Source organism: Akebia trifoliata, chromosome 7 (assembly GCF_017979445.1).
Source record: "Akebia trifoliata isolate Shusen 1 chromosome 7, ASM1797944v1, whole genome shotgun sequence".
Lineage (NCBI taxonomy): Eukaryota > Viridiplantae > Streptophyta > Magnoliopsida > Ranunculales > Lardizabalaceae > Akebia > Akebia trifoliata.
Window position 1 is genome coordinate 5,332,585 of NC_141381.1, and position 22,143 is coordinate 5,354,727.

The window sequence follows — 22,143 nt, forward strand, 5'->3', positions numbered from 1 at the left end:
AAGCAAACAAGAGTTGCACTCCAAATCTTCACTTTCAATTCCTGGCTGGTAATCCATACGAACCAAAAGGGGTTAAGATATATTTACTAAGATAGTGATGAGATGATAACAATGGTCATAGAAAAGGTATCTGAGTTGTGAAATTCAAGAAGTTCAAGACTGATCCTCTTCTGGTAGAGATCTGACTTTCCCATCCTTCTTGGGTCCCTTCCATGCACAGTGTAATTTCCTAAATATCCATTAGATGCATGGGAGAGTAATGGTTTCCTTGAGATTTAGGAATGAATGAGCAAAATTTTAATATGTCTACAATTACGGGTTGAAGGATATGAAGCCAAGGGGAGGGCTGAAAAGCACATAGATTGACTTAGTCAAAATAGATGCAGCAATATGTTCTAACAAAGGAAACGGCTCCAGATATAATTGACTCAAGGGATGGGCTTCATGGATCCAACCCCAAATACTTGGGATACGTCCTAATCGAAGGAGGAAAAAAACTCGAGATATGACAGGTGTGATGATGGTTTCTATATCACTTTCTAAGAATAGGAATCAGTAGCAAACAAGTAATCAACTTAAGGATAAAACATATATTTCAATGTGAGTGGTAAACTTCCACTTCATCCCTAATGAGAGACTGGTGTGAATGGCTGTATGCTAGGGGTGTCAACAGGTATGTTTTGATTTAGTTCCAGATATAACCAGAATTGAAACCTAAATAAAACATTGGTTCAAGCTCTTATTGGTTCTGGTTCCAGGTATGAGACACTTGGAACTAGAACCAATCCTATAAATACCCCAATAACCATTCGGAACCCAGCCAATAAGATAGACAATGTACAGTTTTTACTGGCTTGTCTGCTTATTGTGTGGTACATCCAAAGCACATAGACTGGCATAGGTATTTTTTAACACCAAAAAAAACACAAGAGAAAACAAAACTAACCTGTAATTTCCCATTTGATAGTTGAAACCATGGATTCTTCAAGCAAAACAAACTTCTGGGAAGAAAACCTTTGAAAATTTTGGATCTGGAGTCCTTATTTGTAGTTGACAGTGAGAGAGAATGGGGAATATGAATGGACGTTTGTGTAAAGAGAACGTAAAAAAAGAAAAAATAAAGACTCCACGTTCCTTGGATTCTAATTTTTCTAAAGTGCGTTACTTCTAATTACTTGATTGATTGGTATTTAATCAAATTACTTAGTGCCCGTGTAAATAAATTATAAGTAAAAAAATTACACTACTTGTTTACCAAATGCATACCTGTCAGGTACCTGAAGGAGATCTAATTCTTAATGGGTCCCTAAGAAGGCTAACAAACTGCAAAATTATCAAGTCCATCAGGCCATGTGGTAGACCCAAAACCAAACAATCAATTCCGGATACATTGGGTCCCATTTAGTGATGATTCCTTTTCTTGTACTATCTTCTTTCCTATTTCCTATTTCTTTTGCATGTAGTCTCTCATTCTCTCTTTTCAACAAAAATTATTACGGAAAAAAAAAAAATTTGAAACAAATGAGATACATTGAATCTAGTAGTAGTATTTGTCATTTTCAAGGGCTTTAATGCGTTGTCATGAACACTGAAAATACAATGAACTAAAATTGGATACATGCAGACTCACTCCCCTTTGCATTACACAACACAGTGACTAAACATGCATTTAAGGTACATAGATGTTTAAACAACCAGATTTCCCCCAAAAAAAGCAAACTATAGACATAATTAGTCACTAGCAATGAAAAACTTACATTGAAAGAAGTCACAACAATATAAGATATTAATGTCAAACTCAAAAATTCCTTCAACATAAATCGAACAGCAGAATATCCATGCATTAATTAAAAAATAACAGCATATATAGAATAGAAGCAAATCATCTAAAAAGGACCAACCAATCAAATCTTATCATTTAGTTCCTAAAATTCTGGTAGCCGAATAAGATTGATAGCCCTCAAAATACAAGAAAGAAGTAAAGGAAACAACATATCCAGATAACCCGAAATTCCGAATTTCAAAAACATGTAACACGAATGAGATAACTCATCGAAAACCAACCTATCCGAGAAGCCCCTGCAACGGGCCACAAAATAAATATATACAAATGAAACATACCGAGCGCAATCGGAGAGCCAGTAATAGAACCCACATTGTAAACTACCTGATTGTGACAAACTTGTTGGTTCCATGTTTTGCCCAATAAGTCTTCAAATCAATTGGATTTGAAAGGTTATAACCTTCCGCTGCGAGCTTCTCCAAAACTTTCTTAAATGCACCCTGACTCATCTTCCGTCCAGCTATCCTTGCACCACGCCTTTTGGTGCTCATCGGTAACGGGTATATCGATACACTTGTGGTACAGCATGCAGACTGCCACCCACCACAGCCCCATCGATAACATTGTTGAGGAATTCCGGTACACGAGCAAACCGGTATTGGGATCCCCAAAGTATCCATGTCGATCCCATTTATGACAACTCCAGTGTTCTTCCTTGGCTTTGTTGCACGTTTAACCGAAGAATTAGTTTCATCCTTTGGCCCAACCTTCTTAGCCTTCTTAGTTTTCGGGGATTTTGGGGCTTGGGCACTTTGTCTCTTCTTCAAAGGTCCATCCTTTTTAATTCCCGACTCTTCATCCTTTGATGAACTAGGTGGCTGTGGTGGTGGTGGTGGTGGTGGAGGTTGTGGTTGTGGTTGTGGTTGTTGAACCATGTGCATGGCTTGAGTTCCGGACGTTTCAGATAGGACCGAATAATTAGAGTTCCCCGGAAGCATTTGTAGAATCTTCTCTCTTTGGTGGATCCAACCATCCCTCACAAACTCAGTGGGGATGGGCGATTCCGAGACCCCACAATCCCTATGGTGGAAACCTCTATTTGCACCTACCATCATAGAGGGATCGCGTCCAGAGAGGAAAGATTTAGTATCTCTCTCCGCTACACTTGACATTAGCTGTAATGCAAGATTCCCTTTAAGAGAAGGTTCATAATAGCAACCCCAATTACGGATACCCAATCCACTATCATCATCCATGATCACCACAGATGGATGAGAATTGCAGCAAAAAAAAAATTATTAAATCTTTATATAGTTTCTGGTCAACCCATCAAATGCATAGCAAGCTCCAGCCACCTCAACTAAAAATAGTTACAGAAATCAGATATCAAACATAAGGAAACTAAGCAACCCAAGAAAGAAAGATCGATCAACAAACAACACAGATGAACAAAAAGTAAAATCAACAAAAGGGTTTCAATTTTCAGCAATAACTCAAATACCAACAAAATAAACCCTAGAAATCTGCATTCCACTTTTCTACAAAAAAGATCTCAGCTTTTCTAGGGTTTTATGACTTAGATCTTTAAATAAAGAGGAAACAGACATGAATCAACAAAAAACTAACAGATTCACAATCATATTTTAAAACCCATAAAAAGAAACCTAAAATGTAAGTGAATCAGTACAGATTTGAGAAAATGAATTTAGATAGAGAGAAGAAAGAGGGAAGACTTACTTACAGGTCTCTAGGCTGTCAAGAGAGACGAAAGGGGCAAGAATCGATGAATAAAATGGAACAAACCCTAATAAAGAGTTTATATTGAATTTCCAATTTTATACCAAAAATATAGAAATCCGAAGCGATATCTTTCTTGGCGTAAATGCCAGGTGACACAAAACCAATGTTTTTATCAAAAATACCAAAATAAATAAATAAAATAAAATCACCTTCCCTTGGTTGATTCCTATCCTCCATTCAAGTGGAGGCACCCACTTTTATTTTTCTCTATATCTATATATATTTAGGAAACATTATTATAGGCTTGGCATAATTATACCATATAGATCAATTGTCTTCTCATAATTTATAATCATAGGTTGGAGTGGCTTGGACCATGTAGTTCATGTGGATGTCAATGGGTCAAGTTTGGGTTTGGACTTCAATAATTTTTTAAAAGACCAAACCCAGACATAAAATTCAAATTCAAGTCAACGGGCTCGCATTGATACTCTGAAGCTCAAGTGGTCGACGTAAATAAATTTAAGCTTATGCATGCTTCTATTAATATCGTCAAGGAGTAAATTGATTAATTATTCTTAGGTCCTTTTTTGCTCAATTAACAACTTATTTAGTAATAAATAATCGCAATGGAAAATTCACCGACTGAGGTGATTCATCTTACTATTTTCTTTTGTCTTTGTTGTTTTTTCTTCTTTTTCTTTCTATCTTAGAAACCTATGCCAAGGTTAGTGGAAGTAACTTTTGAACACTATCTTTAACATCTTTAAAATGATGAATATCATTTGGAATGTCATCATATCAAAAGTATGATGGATCAAATTGTTTTTATTTATTTTAAATAATTTTTTAATTAATATTGTTAGGAAATATTTAATAAATTTTTAAGTTTTGAATTGTTTTTCTTGATCTATTTTGAGATGATTCCTTATTTATATGGATTTTGATTTTTTTTTTTTTTTTTTAATTTTTTTTTTTAAGATTTAGAATGAGTGTATAAATATTCATCCTCAAAGTGGTTTCAAGGCACAGTCTCCCACCAAGATATTGATCTTTCTTTTTCACTTTATATTTTTATTGTTTTCAAAGCCATATGATAAGATTTAGTCTTATTAATTCGATATTAGATGATGTGGTTAGTTGAAAAAAGTTAGAAGTTGATAGATTACATTGATTGAGATAATTGATCAACATAATCAAACCATAATGAAAATCATCAAAGTTGTCAACCAATATTTAACGCAAGTCTATGGAGCAACGATTAAACCTAGAACCAAAACACATATCAAGTTAAAAAAAAGGAAAATCAATATTTAGCAACCTTTGAAGATTCAGTAGCTAAAATTGATTTTTCATATACGAAATAAATGATATGATTGAATCAACTTTTGAGTTTTGATAATGCAAACAATGGAAAGTATATTGCACAAAGGGTCGTATAATGTCCCATACCATAAAGGAATCAAATCTAGTGAGCATTATATCAACGGTTAAAGAAAGTGCTCTTCTATCCAAATCAAAAAATGAGGAAAATATGGGGGGCAACATATTTTCAATGTTCCAAGAGTGTTGTATAATTTATTTTTATAAGCAACCACATGTTTCTTCACGATAGGATAAATAAAATCTGAAAAACAACAAAGACATGAGATTCTATACATACAATTATTTTACAATTGTTCTATCAAGATCATTTTCTCATTCTACATTGTGAGAATATAAATATTATTTCAATTCAACATTCATGATGCGGAATATCAAATCATAAACTATATTGAATGTTTCTCAAAGTTTTGATGGTTTCTTTCGTTGATAAGTTCAAAAAAAATCATACTTTACAAAGAACAGTTAATGCTTATCTAATAGTCTTGACCTAATTTATTGTATACTCTTGATCTTGTTTCTATTATAATTGTTTAATTTCCCGATCCACAAACATTAGCTTTGTTTAGTGGATTGAAATAAATAGAGAACCAGAATTCACTAATAAAAATTGTGAAGGTGAATTCAATTGATCTACACTTCTCTATCGTATTTTTAAGTTTTTATTTTAATAGTTTATTTTAGATAAATCTCTCTCAAAAATTATTTTTAATCGACTATATAAACTTGAATTTGATTGGAAGTAAAAATACTTTGGATTAATGTTGTCTATGTGGTTCGACCCTTGTTTGTCAAGGTTTTCTTTTGTTATTTATTTTATCATCATCTACAGAAATTGATGCCGTTGTCGGGGACAATAGTGTAATCCAATACTTTTTTATTCAAAAATCTAATTCGGTTTTCTATCGATCAAAATTTTATTTCAGAAAAATTTGAAAAAAAATATCATTGGATTCCTGGTGCCAGTACGAACAAAATCCTAAAAATTGAGCCAATTTCATCAAAAAAATTATGCAGCTCTTGGGTCATCTGTGGCACCATGATCAAACTTCAAGATTTGCACTTCAAATTTGTGCAGAATCATTCTTCAGACTTTTGGATTTTCAAGAACATATAATTTTTTCTAGAATTTTAACTTTGATTTATCTTCTGTTTTCAGTCGAAGGATTCAACGAGGAACAAATGGTTCGAAATTTTATCCTACCACCCGGATCTGATTTTTGACAAATAAACATGAATTTATTTTTGTCTAAAGTAAAACTATAGTAGGATTTTCCTTTCAGAAGTTTTTAACTTATTTTCAGAATTTAATTTTAATTATTTCGAGAAGGTTTGAACTATAATAGAATCAAGAGAGGATGACAGTGAGACGTAACTATCTCGACTCCTCGGTTTAGTACACCGAGTTTGGTGTCAGTGGCCCGAGTTGACTCAACTCGATCAACGTCCGTTTAAAACGATAGGTAAAACTCAAAACCCTCAGGCATCCCTTGCAAGTGGATTTTTGTATTGAATTTGAGTGAGTTAACTGCACACTTCTGATTATACATTAGTAAAAATGACATATTTACGAGGATGACACGAATAACATAAGAATCGAATTTCATCACCACATTCTTGCTCTATTAGGAAATTAATTCACATGAGCCCAAATTTAATTAAAATCTGATTAGACTCGACCATAGGTCCCATCGAGCTCAATAGGCAAAGCTAGCCTAAGTTGCACCAATTGCACTTCTTAATCAGAGTCAGTGCCTAAGTGCAATCTTACCCCACTGTACCCTAATGTACTAGAGGGATAGACTACGTCTATTATAGACAAAGAGGTGATTTAAGAGTACCTTTGTTCAACATCGTGCACCACCTATCGTCTAGGGATTAAATTAGTTGATTTCAATTTCAAAGAACTAGGTTAGAGGCTTAAGCTATCCTTTTGAAATAGTTATGAGCTATCTAGTTTAATAGGAACCCATCAAGCATGTGTGAAATTCTTCCCTACTATATGTGTTCATTATTAGTGTATGTTAGGTAAGAGCTTTCAAAAGAATCCACTTGAATCATTCGATCCCGAGATCACAAGATCTCATCTACTTCAAGGGATTAGAAGAGAATTTGATTCCTCACATATCTTTCAGTCATCTGAGATGGCTCAACTAATCGTCCCATTGCAAATGATCCAAGAAGATCAATGAACACTAAATGAGTTATTTGCCCCCACTACAACCACTCTTCCTTCATGTATTGCCTTGCCAGCAACCAATGTGGCACAATTTGAAATTAGGGTAGCTACCATCAATATGCTCTTTAAGTTTCATGGTTTCGAGAACGAACAACCCTATAACCATTTGAACAAATTTCTGACTTTATGTCAAACCTTTCGAAATGGTCACCTCGATGATGAAAATGTCAAATTGAGGTTTTTTCCTCTATCTCTAGAAGATCATGCAGCAACATGGTTGAACTCGATGCCCTCTAACTCGATTACCACTTGGGACGAGTTATCACGAAAATTCATGACTAAGTTCATTCTAATGGCAAAAATATAACAAATCAAAAATGCCACTATGAACTTCAAGGGCAAACCCGATGAATAATTTTTCCAAACTTGGGAAAGTCCAACTAGTCAAATGCCCACATCATAAGATTGATAAAGTCCAACTAGTCAATTTCTTATATCGTAGTCTTCGACAACCCAACGTATCCTTTTAGAGTCTATGGTGTAAACACCCCATTTTCGCACTCGCATAATTAATCAACTCGTCAATCCGATTGTGATGGTTATCAATGATGGATGAATATTCTAATATTTTATTTTGTTATTAGATATGTTTTAGAAATTCGGATGAGGTATTTTAAGCAAGCAAAATTTTAGAAATCACGTTACGCTAAGAAAATATGATCAAAAAACATAGAAATCATCATTCTTCAGACAAAAATAAATTTTACGAGAAAAATCACTAAAAATGACCAAATTACTGAAATATCTCTGACATCAAAATATCCCTAAAGTCTACATTACGCTTAAGAAAATTCCTCCAAACACATAAAACAACAAATTATAACCAAATAAATCATTTCGTCAATTTTTATAATATTTGATAAAATTACGAAAATGCCCTTCATAAGGTCTTCACTCCAAAAACCCATAAGTGAAACAAACTGATACTCTCATTGAATTCCTTACGAAAAATTAATTTCAAAACATCCCAAAATATCAAAAAACGACCTCTCAATACCAAAGCCCTCTTTGAGGGCAAAACGGTAAAATTTTCAATCCTAAAAATTTAAAATTTCAAAATTAATAATTAAAACATTAATTTACGTAGAGTGAAACATTAATAAATCAAATTAAAATTTTGAATAAATAAAATCAATCAATCAAGTCCATGAGCCAAATTTTAAGTGGTTACCTACTTATTTAGTGGGGGCCCATATAATATTTATTAAAAGACCCTTCCATCTAGGGTCTCAAAGAATTAAAAATATAATTATGAGGTTCTCCAAAAAACTTAAAAATATTCATTGTACGTAAGAATTAAAATCCTAATTAAAGAAATATAATTAAATCCTAATTAAACAACTTAATCTTATCTTGAAGAAACCTAATCAAACTTTATACAAAGGAGCCTCTACAACCCAATCTCACAGGTAAAAAAAACCTTTGGAAAGAGATGTTAAAAATTATCTCCAGTCTTTTCAAAACCTTAAGTCCCTATTTAGCACCCAAATCCTATTTTTTCCTCAAAAAACACTCAGAAATACTCAAAAAACATATAAAAACCCTCAAAACACCCAAAAAATCATAAAATACTCAGATCTAAAAGGAAAATACCTTATCTTGAAAATCAAAATCAGATCTAATGACGGAGACAAAAGTAGGAAGATTCACACGAGGAACGCTCTCCACAAGTTCTGAGGTAATCGATCGTCGCAATCACTCGGGTATGTTAGGTTTTTTATTTTATTTTATTTTATTTTATTTAAGTCGTTTTTAGCAATGTAATTTTTAGGAAAAGTTCCGGGTAGGATTGATACCTAACACCTTCTAATCCCATAACGTGATCCCTAGACACATAGTTTCTTTTTTATAAATCAGTATTGTTTATATGTTTAGAGTCATGATTCGGTTCCTAAACCGTAAAACTAGGTGACGACTCCAAAATACCAAAATACAGATCTGCACTCACGGATCGATGACGCTTTCATATGCACAAAGAAAAATTCATGAATCAAACTCCAAATCAAGCTTATGAGTTTCTCATAGAACTCACTGAAAATTCTCGAAATTGGAGCACCAATTTAGGAGATTCTGATAGGAGTGACTTTTGAGCCAATAAACCAGGAATGTACGAGATCTATGCAATGACTACTCTAGTTAGTACTATGCAAAATTTAAATAAGAAATTTGATACTTTCAACATACAAATTAACCAACAAGAGATACATCATGTACTCCAAATCACTTCAGAGATGTCTTTCTCATGTAACATATGCGAAACTTTTGACTACCTCATGGAGAACTGTCCTATAACCAATACAAAACAAGCCAATGTCATTGGGTCATATAATACTTTTAGAAAACCCACTCCAAATTCATATAACCAGACTTACCATCTGGAATATAGGTTTCACCCAAACTTTTCCTATCGTTAGAACGAACCTATCTAACCAGGTGATACTCCTAATTTTCAAAAAGGCTATAATAGGCAGTTTCAGTCCAATGCAAACATTTCTTTGGTTCCACAAGCATCTTACTTCTTACCTCATACGTCTTATCAAAAGGCGATTGTTGTAGACCCTATGACCAACTATTCTCACCCAATTGCACAAACAAATTCTACATTAAAAATAATGGTGGCTGAGATGTTGAAGCAACAACAACAATTTCAGTTAAAATAATAGAAGAAGAGAAGTTGATCTCCGAAGACATGAGATAATTTTTTACTCTAATTTGGTATCTTATTTATAGAGACTAGATTAATTTATGTAAATATAATATATCAAAATCATAATTTAATAAAATACTTTCAACCGTAAAGTTTCTATGCAAATCTCGAGGAATTCCTTGATTTATTCATCATGCCATCCTACCTAACCTAGGCACTACGGTCCATGTGGGTACAATTGACTTGGGTCTTGGTCAGATGACTTTTTCCGAATCCTTGATCACAATGACATCTTCTAATTTTCTAATTTGTTTTCGAAAATTTATGATTTTTTTCCTATTACACGAAAATAACAGTAATTAGTTCCCAAAACATATAATTTTATGGAAAACAATAATTATTATGGACTAACAATGCATTATGTCTAATAAAATATTTTAATGTATATTTTATCCATAAAATCAATGCAATAAGGTCTCTAGAAACCACTTTCTAGACACTGATTAACAACAACTCCCCCTTTCGTGTATTGTCTTGCCAATTACCAATGTGGTACAATTTGAAATTAGGGTAGTTACTATCAACATGCTCATTAAATTTCATGGTTTTGAGAGTAAGCAAACTTACAATCATATTAACAAATTTTTGTCTTTATGTTAAAGCTTTCGAAATGGTCATCTTGATAAGGAAAATGTCAAGTTAAGCTTGTTTCCTCTCTTTCTAGAAGATCATGATGCGCATGGTTAAATTATTTGGCCTCAAACTTGATTAGCACATAGGACGAGTTATTAAGAAAATTTATGGCCAAATACTTTCCAATGGCAAAAATGAAATAATTCAAAAATACCATTTGGAACTTCAAGAGAAGACCCGATAAAGAATTCTCCCAAGCTTGGGAGATATTCAATGACCTACTAGTCAAATGCCCACATCATGGGATAAATAAAACCCAACTGATCAACTTCTTCTATCAAGGTCTTACTATAATCCAACGTATTCTCCTAGAGTCTATGCATAAAGAAAAATTCATGAATTAGACTTAGAATCAAGCTTATGAGTTTCTTGTAGAACTCATTGAAATTTTTTGAAATTGGAGCACCAATTTAGGAGATTTTGATAGAGGTGACTTGGGACCAATAAACCAGGCATGTATGAGATAAAAAATGATCCTTATCTCAAAAATGTAATAACCAGCCTGATTAATAGTATGCAAAAATTGAACAAAAAGTTTGATGTTTTCAATATCAAAGTTAACCAACAAATGGCCACCCCAATTTTGCAAATCACCACAGAAATACCTCCAGTATGTAACGTATACAAAAGTTTCGACCACCCCATCGAAAGTTGTCCCAGTTTACCCATAATAAAGGCAGAACAAACAAATGATATTAGGTCATATAACAATTTTAGGAAATCCACTTCCAATTCTTACAGTAAGACACACCACACTGATAATAGGTTCCACCCTAATTTTTCATACCGTCGGAATGAACCTATCCAACATAATGGTGCTCCAGGTTTCTAGAAAAGTTACAACCAATAGCCTCAATCTAATGCTAACCTATGTTTGGTTTCGCAACCATCTTACTCTTCATCTCATACTTCTCATTAAAGGACGATTGTTGTCAACTTTATGACCAACTACTCTCTCCTAGTTGCACAAACAAAATTTTCATTAAAATCAATGATGACAGAGTTGTTAAAGCAACAACAACAAATTATGCAACAGTAAATACAGACCTACCAGAACCAATCGTAAATAAATCAAGTTAATGATCAAGAAATTAACAAACTTAAGGTTCAGTTGGGTCAACTAGCTCTGTCTCTCAGGAAAAGAAACAAAGGGCAATTTTCAAGTCAAATGGTGCCCAGCCTAAGAGGAATTGCTATAAAGGAAAATATGAAATGATGAGTCAACCTGGTCCTTCTAATGACTCTATACAAGTAGTCCACATATTACATTCTAATAAACTAGTGGATAAACCAGGTGCATATGCTCATTGAGGTCCCAACACAAGGGAAAACCCAAAGTGCACCTCCTATAAAAGAAAAAGACCTACAAAAAGAAATTCCTCCACCACATGAAACTCAAATAACCATTTCTAATACCTTATTTCCACATAAACTAGCAGACAATAAGAAATGAAAACAATTGAAAGGGATTCTAGAAGTATTCAAGAACGTCTAAATTAATATTCCTTTTCTAGTCGCAATTCGTCAAATCCCTTTTTATGCCAAATTTCTCAAGGGTCTAATTATTGGGTAAAGAAAAACCCTGTGCCAAGAGAGACTGTGATCAATCCAATCTTCTTGTCTGATTCAACAGACTATTGTACCTAAATTCAAAAATCCTGATTATCTTATAATTTCTATGCATATCGGAGAACTATGATTGAGAAATGTTAATGGACCTGGGGGCCAGTGTAAACCTTCTCCCTTCTTTATTTCTACAAACAAATAGGTTTAAAGGAACTCAAACTTATATATATCGCTTTAAGTTTAATAGACAGATCTGTTAAAGTTCTCAAGAAAATAGTAGATGATGTGATCATCAAAGTAAAAGACTTTAATTTCCCTGTCGATTTTGTGATTCTTAATATCGAACCTATCATTAATCCAAATAACCATGTTCCCATCATCGTGGCCAACCTGTCTTAGCCATATCCAATGCTATTATTAGATGTCGAAATGAAATCATGACCTTAGCTTTTGGAGACATGAAGGTGAAAATAAATGTCTTCTACAACAAATTTCAATCCGTTGATATAGATGATCTGAAAGAAGTCAATATGATTGATACTTTGGTCAGTAACACATTCAAAGAAATGAAGAATATTGACCTTCTAAAAGAGTAATTAGGCAAATTCGACAAATTCGACTTTGATTTTGATGAAAAGAAGTCCATCAGGGAGGTAAACTCCCTATTAGAATCTGTCCTTGAGATGGATTTTCAACAATGACAACTAAAAGTCGAGAATCTCCCTACCCCTTCACCTCTACCATCAGTTGGAAAAACTTCCAAGCTTGAACTAAAGTAGTTGTTAGATATGTTGAAATACGTGTTCTTAGGAAAGGTTGAGACCTTTCCTATCATCATCTTGTCCAATTTAAAAAAGTCACAACAAATGTAGTTATTAGACGTTCTACACAAACACAAAGAAGTTATTGATTGGACCATAGTTAATTTCAAGGGTATCAGTCCTTCTATGGCCATGCATCAAATACATCTCGATGAAAATTCCAAACCTTCGAGAGAACCACAGAGAAGACTAAATCCGATTTTACAAGAGTAGTCTGAGGAGATGTCCTCAAATTGCTAAATGCAAGTATTATATACACAATCTCAGATAACAAATGGGTTATTCCAGTTCAGGTGATCCCAAAGAAATTTGGCGTCATATTTGTTACCAATAAAGACAATGAATTTATACTTACTCACATCTAAACTGGATGCGCGAGTTTGTATCGACTATAGGAAGTTGAGCTCAATAACATGTAAGGATCACTTCCCTTTTTCATTTATTGATCAGATGCTAGAGTGTTTGGTCAAACATGCCTATTACTACTTTCTTAACGGATAATCGAGATACAATCAAATCCCGATTACCTTTGAAGACCAAGAAAAAACTATTTTCACATGTCCCTTTGAGACTTGAGACTTTTGCCTATTGTTGTATGCCCTTTGGGCTTTGCAATGCTCCTACGACCTTTCAACAATACATGTTAAGCATTTTTTTAATATGATAGAGAAATTTTTTAACATCTTCATGATTGACGTTTTGGTCATTAAATCCAGCTTTGACGACTGTTTGAATCACCTGAAACTAGCCTCAACTAGATGTCATGAGAAGAATCTTGTGCTAAATTGGGAGAAATGCCATTTTATGGTCACCTCCGAGATCGTATTGAGACATTATATCCGACAAGGGGATTGGGGTAGGTAAGGAAAAAAATTGATCTTATCGCTAACCTACCTCTCCTTAAAACTATGAAAAAGTCCATTCTTTCTTGGGACATGTAGGCTTTTACAAGCGTTTTATCAAGGATTTTGGAAAGATTTCCAAACCCCTGTGCGATTTACTAAATATGTCACCTTTGAACTCTCAACAGCTTGTTTAAATGCATTTGACAAGCTCAAAACTGAGTTAATTTCAACACTTATCATCCATCCACCCAATTGGGATTCTTCTTTTGAGGTGATGTGTGATGCATCTGGTTATGCGATAGGAGCTATTCTGAGGTAGTGAGTTGACAAACTCCCCTATGTCATTTAATACGTAAGTATGACACTAAATTATGCCCAACTCAACTACTCCACCACTGAGAAAGAACTATCAGATGTAGTTTTTGCTCTGGATAAATTTCACTCCTATTTAATAGGATTCAAGGTAGTAATCTTCACTGACCATGTAGCGTTGAAATACATTCTTTCTTAGAAAGATACAAAAATAAGATTAATCCGATGGATTCCCCTACTTCAAAATTTTGATTTTGAAATTCGAGATAAGAAAATATGCGAGAATGTGGTTGTTGACCACCTATCTAGATTAATAGTTGAAACAAGTTCTGACATTGTCAACTATCTGGTGATAGGACAAACATCTACTACATGAAAGAAATAAGAAACGATGAGATTTCTCACCTTAGCTAAATGATTTTTCTAAGATGATCTATACTTATTTACGTATTGCCTAGATCAAATAATTCGTTGATATGTTTTTAATAGCGATTAGAAAAATATTCTTAAGTTTTGCACAACCACGTTTATGATGCTCATTTTGGAGATAGGAAAACAATAACAAAAGTCCTATAATACGATTTCTACTAGTCAATGCTTTTTTATTACGCCCATCTTTTTGCTAAATTATGATCGATGCCAACGTTTAGGTAAGATTAACCGAAAGAATAAAATACCTCAACAACCAATTTTGATCATCGAAATCTTTGATGTTTAGGGCATTGACTTCATGAGACCCTTCCCCATTTCATAAGGATTTCAATATATCGTAGTCACAGTCGACTACGTGTCTAAATGGGTTAAGGCAACAACATGCCGAACCAATGACTACAAGGTCGTTGTTCAATTCCTTAAGAATATCGTGTTTGCCCATTTTAATACTCCTCATGTCATCATTAGTGATGGGGGTAAGCATTTTTACAAACAAATTTTTAAAAGCCTAATACATAAATATGTCATTACTAACAAGGTCGCCACCCTGTATCACCCATAAACAAGTGGGCAAGTTGAAATCTCTAATGGTTAAGTTAAAATCATTCTTGAAAAAATAGTCAACCTTTCTCGAAAAAATTGGTCTTTGTGTTTAACTGATGCCTTGTGGACTTATATAATGGCTTTCAAAACTTCGATCGGCATGTCCCCCTATCATCTCATCTTCAGGAAAGCTTGTTACCTTTCGGTCGAACTCGAACACTAAGGTTATTTGGCTGTCAAACATCTAAACTTCGATTTTGCCAAGGTAGGAGAACACAAAAAACTTTAACTCTCCGAATTAGAAAAACTACGTAATGATACATTATAGTGTTAAATTGTACAAGGATTATACAAATGCTTAGCATGACAAACATATTTAGAGGAAATCCTTCCATTTAGGTCAAAAGGTGTTACTATACAATTCTTGCCTCCATCTCTTCCTTGGAAAATTGAAATCTTATTGGACAAGACCATTTGTGGTCCATAACATTCATCTCCATGATGATATTGAGATTCTCAATCCCGTAGATGGTAGTATTTTCCAAGTCAACGGTCAAAGTCTCAAGCCTTTCCTTCCTCTCTCAATATCCTAAGAAAAATATTCATTTCTAAGTGATCCTGTGTACCAGGATTAGTCCTATGTCGTTGTCTGGTTGAAGATAATAAACTTAAGGTATGTTTGATTGCACATGGAAAATAAGGTGGAAAATCAATTTCTATGGAAAATGACATTTTTCAAGTATTTGATTGCACATGGAAATGGAAATTCATTTTTCACCCCAATCAAAAAGTCCACCAAAACATGGATTTCATTTTCCCACCCATATGGGTGGGAAGGTGAAATCCACCCATATTTTTCATCCCCAATTCTTTCCTACTCATATCTTCTTCTTTCCTACCACAACCACCACCATTACACTAACCTCGTTGTCACCGTCGCCGTCGTCGTCACTATCTCTATCATTACCATCTCCAGCCACCCTCTTTCTCTCTCTCTCTTCTTTTCCATCCCTCACCTCCTCCGCTACCACCACCACCACATTTTCCCCCAATCTTTCTCATCATCTTCTTCCTCACTTACCTCCACCGTCGCCACCATCACCATCACGTTCTCCCTTTTTCTTCTTCACTTACTTCCACCGCCACCATCGCTGTCGTCGCCGCTGTCACATCCTCCCTCCTCCCTCTTCCTCCTCATCTTCTCTTCTTCTTCTTTCTCATATTTTTTCCATGATTTTATTAAAATAAAATCAAACAATGGAATTTGATTTTCCAACCCTACCTATTTTTCACCACTATTTTTTCATGGATTTCAAATTCCATGGAAAGTCACTTTCCATGCAATCAAACATACTTTTATCATTTTTTGAGAAGTAACCCTTAATGTAGAAGACTTGCAAATTGTATTTGCTACCACGTAAGATAAAATTTTCACTTCTTTTTCTCAATTTGAACTCACCATGGAGGGTAAAAAAGGGTTAAATTTTTGCAAAATTTCATAAGAAAATTTTCTTAGAAAATTTATTTTTCATTTTGAAATTTTCTTGGAAAATTAAGCATTTTTTAAAAGAACCCTAAAACTATTTTTCATCTTCTCCAAGCCTCTATTTCCATTTTCACTACATTCTCAACATCCGATCGTTAAAATTCAAATCCAATCGACTTAATCAAAATCTCTGTACAAAATGACTTATCTCCATTTTGCACAGCATCATCCTCCATAATCCCACTGTGCCGCCCAACCCATTCACGACGCTGCAATGATCTTAGGGCCCACGTCCTCCAAGTTTTTGGCTAAGCTTCTCTTCCTCCACCTTTTTCAATCCAGGGCTCTAAAAATCTGAATAATCTTTTTCGAAGAGGTATACTATGATGCATTTAACACTCCCCAAAGTATGTGGTTTCACAATGAACTACTGCACGTGGTTGAAGTCAATTATTTTATAAGGGGAATGAAAAGTTTAGCAATGAATTAGTCCGAGGATTTTATGGTTCGTATGCCTCTGTCGACTCCTCAACTATTTCGATCACCATCAATTTTCATGGCATTTTGTTCATGATTGACGCTCCAATATTCAAGCGATCTTAAAAATTGAATCGATGAAAAACGGTGAGCATGAGTCCAATTTTGGTTTCAGTTACTACATTACACGCTTCGACCTCTCCAAACAAGATATTCATATCAAAGATGGCAAGTTGAAATCCAAGTGCCTTTACAAAAATCAATACCTATGTTGGTGTTGTATTACAACCAATGTGCTCGGTACACAACACTCGATGAAGATGTATACTAAGCATCTCTACATCTTGCATGTCATTCAAACATGTGACCCGACATTTTGTCTGGTCCGTTTGCTTATAGAGACATTGGTCGATGTAATGACTGATCAAAGTGAACCTTTTGAGTTATCTCATCTCGTCTGTCGCATTCTCTAATGACAGATGGGTGTCCCAATGGCTGGTTTGATAACATAGGGTGGCCTAGAGCGACTTCCAACCTTTAAGGAGAAAGCACTTTAAAAAATCGTGTGCAAGGATTTTGGGCCCTAGGTATCAATAAGAATGAACACGACAGCCCCCATGACTATGGACCACCAAGAGAATAATTTGAAGAAGAGAAACCTGAGGAAGATCGAACATCAAGTCCGAATTTTGAGGACATTTTGACCAGATACCCCCGAAAAGGCATCACACTGCCTTTGAGAAAGTTTTTAAGGGACTCAAGAAGGTCAACTAACGTAACAAAGATTTGCAAACAGGTCAACACTTGTCGATTGAACAGTAGGGACAAATAATGACCTATATTGAGGAACAAAAGGCATGTGTGAGTACACGAGTTGCTGCGAGTTCAAATTCTAATTAGGATGTATTTTCTTAGATTATGATATTTTTAATTCCCTAATTAGGATGTTTTTGCTTTCGTAGGTAGGATTTTTGTTTCTATAATTCCCTGTCAATCATATGTATGTTATGAATGTTCAATCTTTGCATATAAGTTATAACATCAATGCAAATTAATGATAAAATTGTTTTGGGTGTGATCTAACCTTTTTTCTCTTTTTATATTACTTCATATTGGGGATAATATTTCGTGTAGGTTTGGGGGTAGGGTTAGCTTACAATTGCATTACATTACTAATTTATTTTCAATTTTTTTAAAAAAATTGAAAAAATCAACAATATTTACCACTTTTAGTGTTTATATAAGAATTTCAAATCTCAGGCTCATGTCCTAAAATTTATTGATCATGCGGTTTATTTATTCTTCATCAAGATAATCAAAAGATTACTTTGAAAGTTTCACAATATTTTTAATTGAATACAAGCAAAATAAGATTTTATAAAAATAAAAGTTGACCTTCTTCTTTGTCTAGAATATTAGGAGAAACCGAGTCTAGTGAACTATGATTTCCTTGTCCTTTGATTGGTTGGTTAGAAGAAAAATAGAATTGGAATTAGCATAACTTAGACTTCAACCATAAAATTAGATTAGGTACCTTGAAAATGACTACTTATTTTTTCAAAAAAGAACACTAGAAAAATGATGGTGTGAAAAAGTTGAAAAATAAAAAGTAGAAAGATGAAAAAAAGATCAAAGTAAAGTAAAAAGGCTAAAACTAAAAAAATGCAAAAAGAAAAAATCCAATGAGATCAAATAATTTCAATATGGTGAAAGTTGTCAGTGGTAAAAATGTGAGTAAATTGGAATATCACGGATAAAAGTTCTTAGTGGTATTAAAGTGAACTATCCACATCTCACAATATTAGACATGATGTTTAGTTTTAAGTTAGAACTTAGGTAGAATTGACTATTCTTAACGAATAAGAGGTGAAATCTTATTCTTGAAAAGATGTTGCTTTTAAAAAGAAAAATTAAAAAAATTTGCACAAGCACTCAAGTTATTCTTGAAATTTTTTAAAATGAGGAATATAAATTATAACTTTACTCAAACATAAAAGACCTTTGACTGATTTGTGAAATGTTGTTATGTTCACCTTATATACTTGGAGTTTGATTTTATAGTTTTGTAAAGTGTTGGAATTTTGTAGGTATATTCACTGCAAACCTTCACGAATCAAACTCATCCACTAAGAGTTTAAGGGATTGTTGCATTTGCTAAATGCAATCGTCTAACCTATGAAAGTGGTCTATACTTTAATTTTTACTTTACTTTTGTTCGGGATTAGAAAAATATAGGTTTGGGGGTGTGATCATGGTCTAGAAAGTGATTTCTAGATCTCAAATTATATAAAATTTATGGGTAAACTATACACTAAATCTCATTATTCGATATAATTCATTGTTAGCCCATAATAATTGTTGATTTCAATAAAATTATATATTTTTTAAACTAATTACTGTTATTTTCGTATAATAGGAAAATGTCGTAAATTTCTGAAAAGATGTCAAAAAATTCAAAGAATTCAGTACGAGTTAAGACTCGAAAAAAGTCAACTGACCAAGACCAAAGTCAATTGGGCCTATATTGACTACGGTGCCTTAGACAATGTGGGCGGCGTGGTGACGTTGGTGAAGACTTACTTGAGATTTGGGCAGAAGTTTGGCGGCCGAAGATAATTCGTATTGAATTAGGGTTTGAAATCTATTATGTTTACAAAAAGATCTCGAACCCTATAAATCTTAATCTGATCTCTATAAATAGGAGACCAGACCAGAGTTTAGAAATATCTAGAAATTTAGGAATTTTCTTTCTCTTGTTTTCTTTGAGTTTTTATTTAAAGTAGAAGTTTTGTAACCAAAGAGAATTTTGTTGGTTTCAGAAGTAAGATCAATAAAGAAAACTTTTTTCGTTATCTCATCTCCATTCTCCTTTTCTTTTATGCTTATTTTATTTATTGTTCTTGCAATGTCTATTAGTTAAACTCTCTGTTAAATTGGTCAAGGAAGCTTGAACAAGTTTCTGTTAATCTATTTTTACTGTTCCCATAACAAGGTTTATTGGTTTAAAGTGAAACTTCTTAAGTAGAAATTATCGTAAATAATATTGATTGTTCTATAATTTTGATAGTTTATATTTTGATCAGCTCAAGATAAATCATACTTTACAGAAAACATTTAATATTTATCTCATAATTTTGACTTAATAAGTTGATCACATGAATTGAATCCCTTTTTAGTATAACTACTCAATATTCCGACCCATAAACATTAATTTTATTTAGTGAATCAAGATAAATAGAGGATAATTAAGATATTAAAAGAACTTGCAAGGGTTGATCAAACCAATCTAAACTTTTCTATAGTAATTTAAATAGTTTATTTTATAGTCTTTTTAGATAAGTTTTATTCTCGAAAACTATTTTTAATTTAGTTACGTAAATCTAAATTGGTTTTGAGTTAAAAAAAATATTGAATCAACATTGTCTATGTGGATCGATACTTGCTTACCAAAGTAAACTTTTTTCTTTTTTTTATTATTGATAATCTACACCGAACAATAAACTTCTTGAAAGCATTTTAATTTCTTATTAGTATTTTCAATTTATTTTTTTACATACAAAATTCTTAGTTATAGTTTTTTCTTCTATTATCAATGACTTAAGAACTAGAAAGTAAACCATCTTTGCCTTTTTGAGGTGATATTCTCTGTGTAAAACTATTCATGCACACATCACAATCTAAAAAAACTATGAGCTAAGGTGTGGATTCTTATAAATCCATATCTAAACTCCCTTGGCCAACAAAAATAATCTTAAAGATGACACAACTCTTGCATAAGGTCTTTAATCTTTACATGGTGGTGTGCAACTCACGAACACCTCTTAAATGCTAAAAAAACAAAAAAATAATCCCAACTGAGTACATAAACTTTTAAAAAGAGCTTTGGGATCTAAGATGGTGAGATCCATGTGGATTTCCATCAAAATCCTAGGCTTACAAAAAAAATCTAGCAAGCACCATTTTCCAATTTTAGCTTGCTCACTAGTTCATTTATTTCATTTTCCAAAACTAGACTATAGTCGATTTTCACTAAATTCTCTCTATAATTCCTTCTACTTGCAAAATCCAAAAAAAATGAGTTTCTTACTTCACTTATAGTCAATAATGGTAACCATCATTGGATGAGAGGGACAAAGTGCTTAACACTTCCCTTGTCCCTCAACCGAATCTTCTTATCTTAGTTCTCTAGGTAGCCCTTCCTCTTTATCCTTTGGATATGTGACTTACTATGAGGCAAACAAAATTTTTTTTAACTTTTTTATGATGCCTATTCACATCCAAACTCTTTGAATGGTGATGACTACAAAAATTCCAAATAGGTGAGTTCAAAATCTTAAAAAGTTTTGAATCATCACGTCTACAGATTTAATACTTGACCGTGATATAATAAGACATAAAATCATATTATTGATTGTGTATTGTTAGAGCATCCAATCCAATCGACATCAAGACCATGAGGTATGGATTTAAAATACATTATAACCTTAGGCAATGATGTATAACACCTTAAATATATCAAAAAAAAATTTTAACAGGTTCTTGCATGTTTTGATGCACAACATTGGCATAAAGTGCATATCAAATCTTATAAACACTAAATATTATAACTTGTGTGATATAAATGTCCAATCATTTACAGTATTGTAGGAGACAAATCTAATGAAATTTTTTTCATCATTTACAGTGTTGTGAGTTAAACCTCCTATCAAACTATAGTGTCATGAGACCCATTTTATTTCCTTTATTCTTTAGCTCCTATAATTTTACTATATTTTCTCTTCTACCATTTAATCAACTTTATTATTTTTTATTTTATCCCTTAAACCTCAATTTTTTTAATAATACCCTTCCAACCCTATTTTTTCACTTTTACCCCCTTAACCCGGAAGAGGATGTCCCCTCTTACTTTACTATATTTTTTCTTTTACCCTTGTAATCCAATTTTCATCTCTTACTTTTTTAATCTCAATTTTTTTTTAATAATACCCCTTCCATCAAGTTATAGTTTTTGAGACCCATTTTATTTTATTTATTTTTCACCTCCTATAACTTTATTATATTTTCTCTTTGACCTTTTTAATATAATTAATTATTTTCATTTCTTACATTTTTAATCTCAATTTTTTTTAATAATACCCCTTCCATTGAGCGTTAGTTTTTTTGACCCACTTTATTT

General features: G+C 33.2%; 1 pseudogene across 2 annotated transcripts; it reads right to left on the reverse strand.

Moving 5' to 3' along the window:
- Positions 1-1,885: 1,885 nt before the first annotated feature.
- On the reverse strand, positions 1,886-3,779 carry LOC147398100 (protein BASIC PENTACYSTEINE1 pseudogene; annotated as a pseudogene). 2 transcript variants are annotated; one of them, XR_015179754.1, is made up of 2 exons: positions 3,525-3,779; positions 1,886-3,143 (listed from the first exon to the last, which is right to left on the reverse strand). The product of XR_015179754.1 is annotated as a protein BASIC PENTACYSTEINE1 pseudogene, transcript variant X2 (transcript). The 2 variants fall into 2 exon arrangements; XR_015179753.1 differs by having other exon boundaries at positions 3,521-3,779.
- Between the last annotated feature and the right edge of the window lie 18,364 nt (positions 3,780-22,143).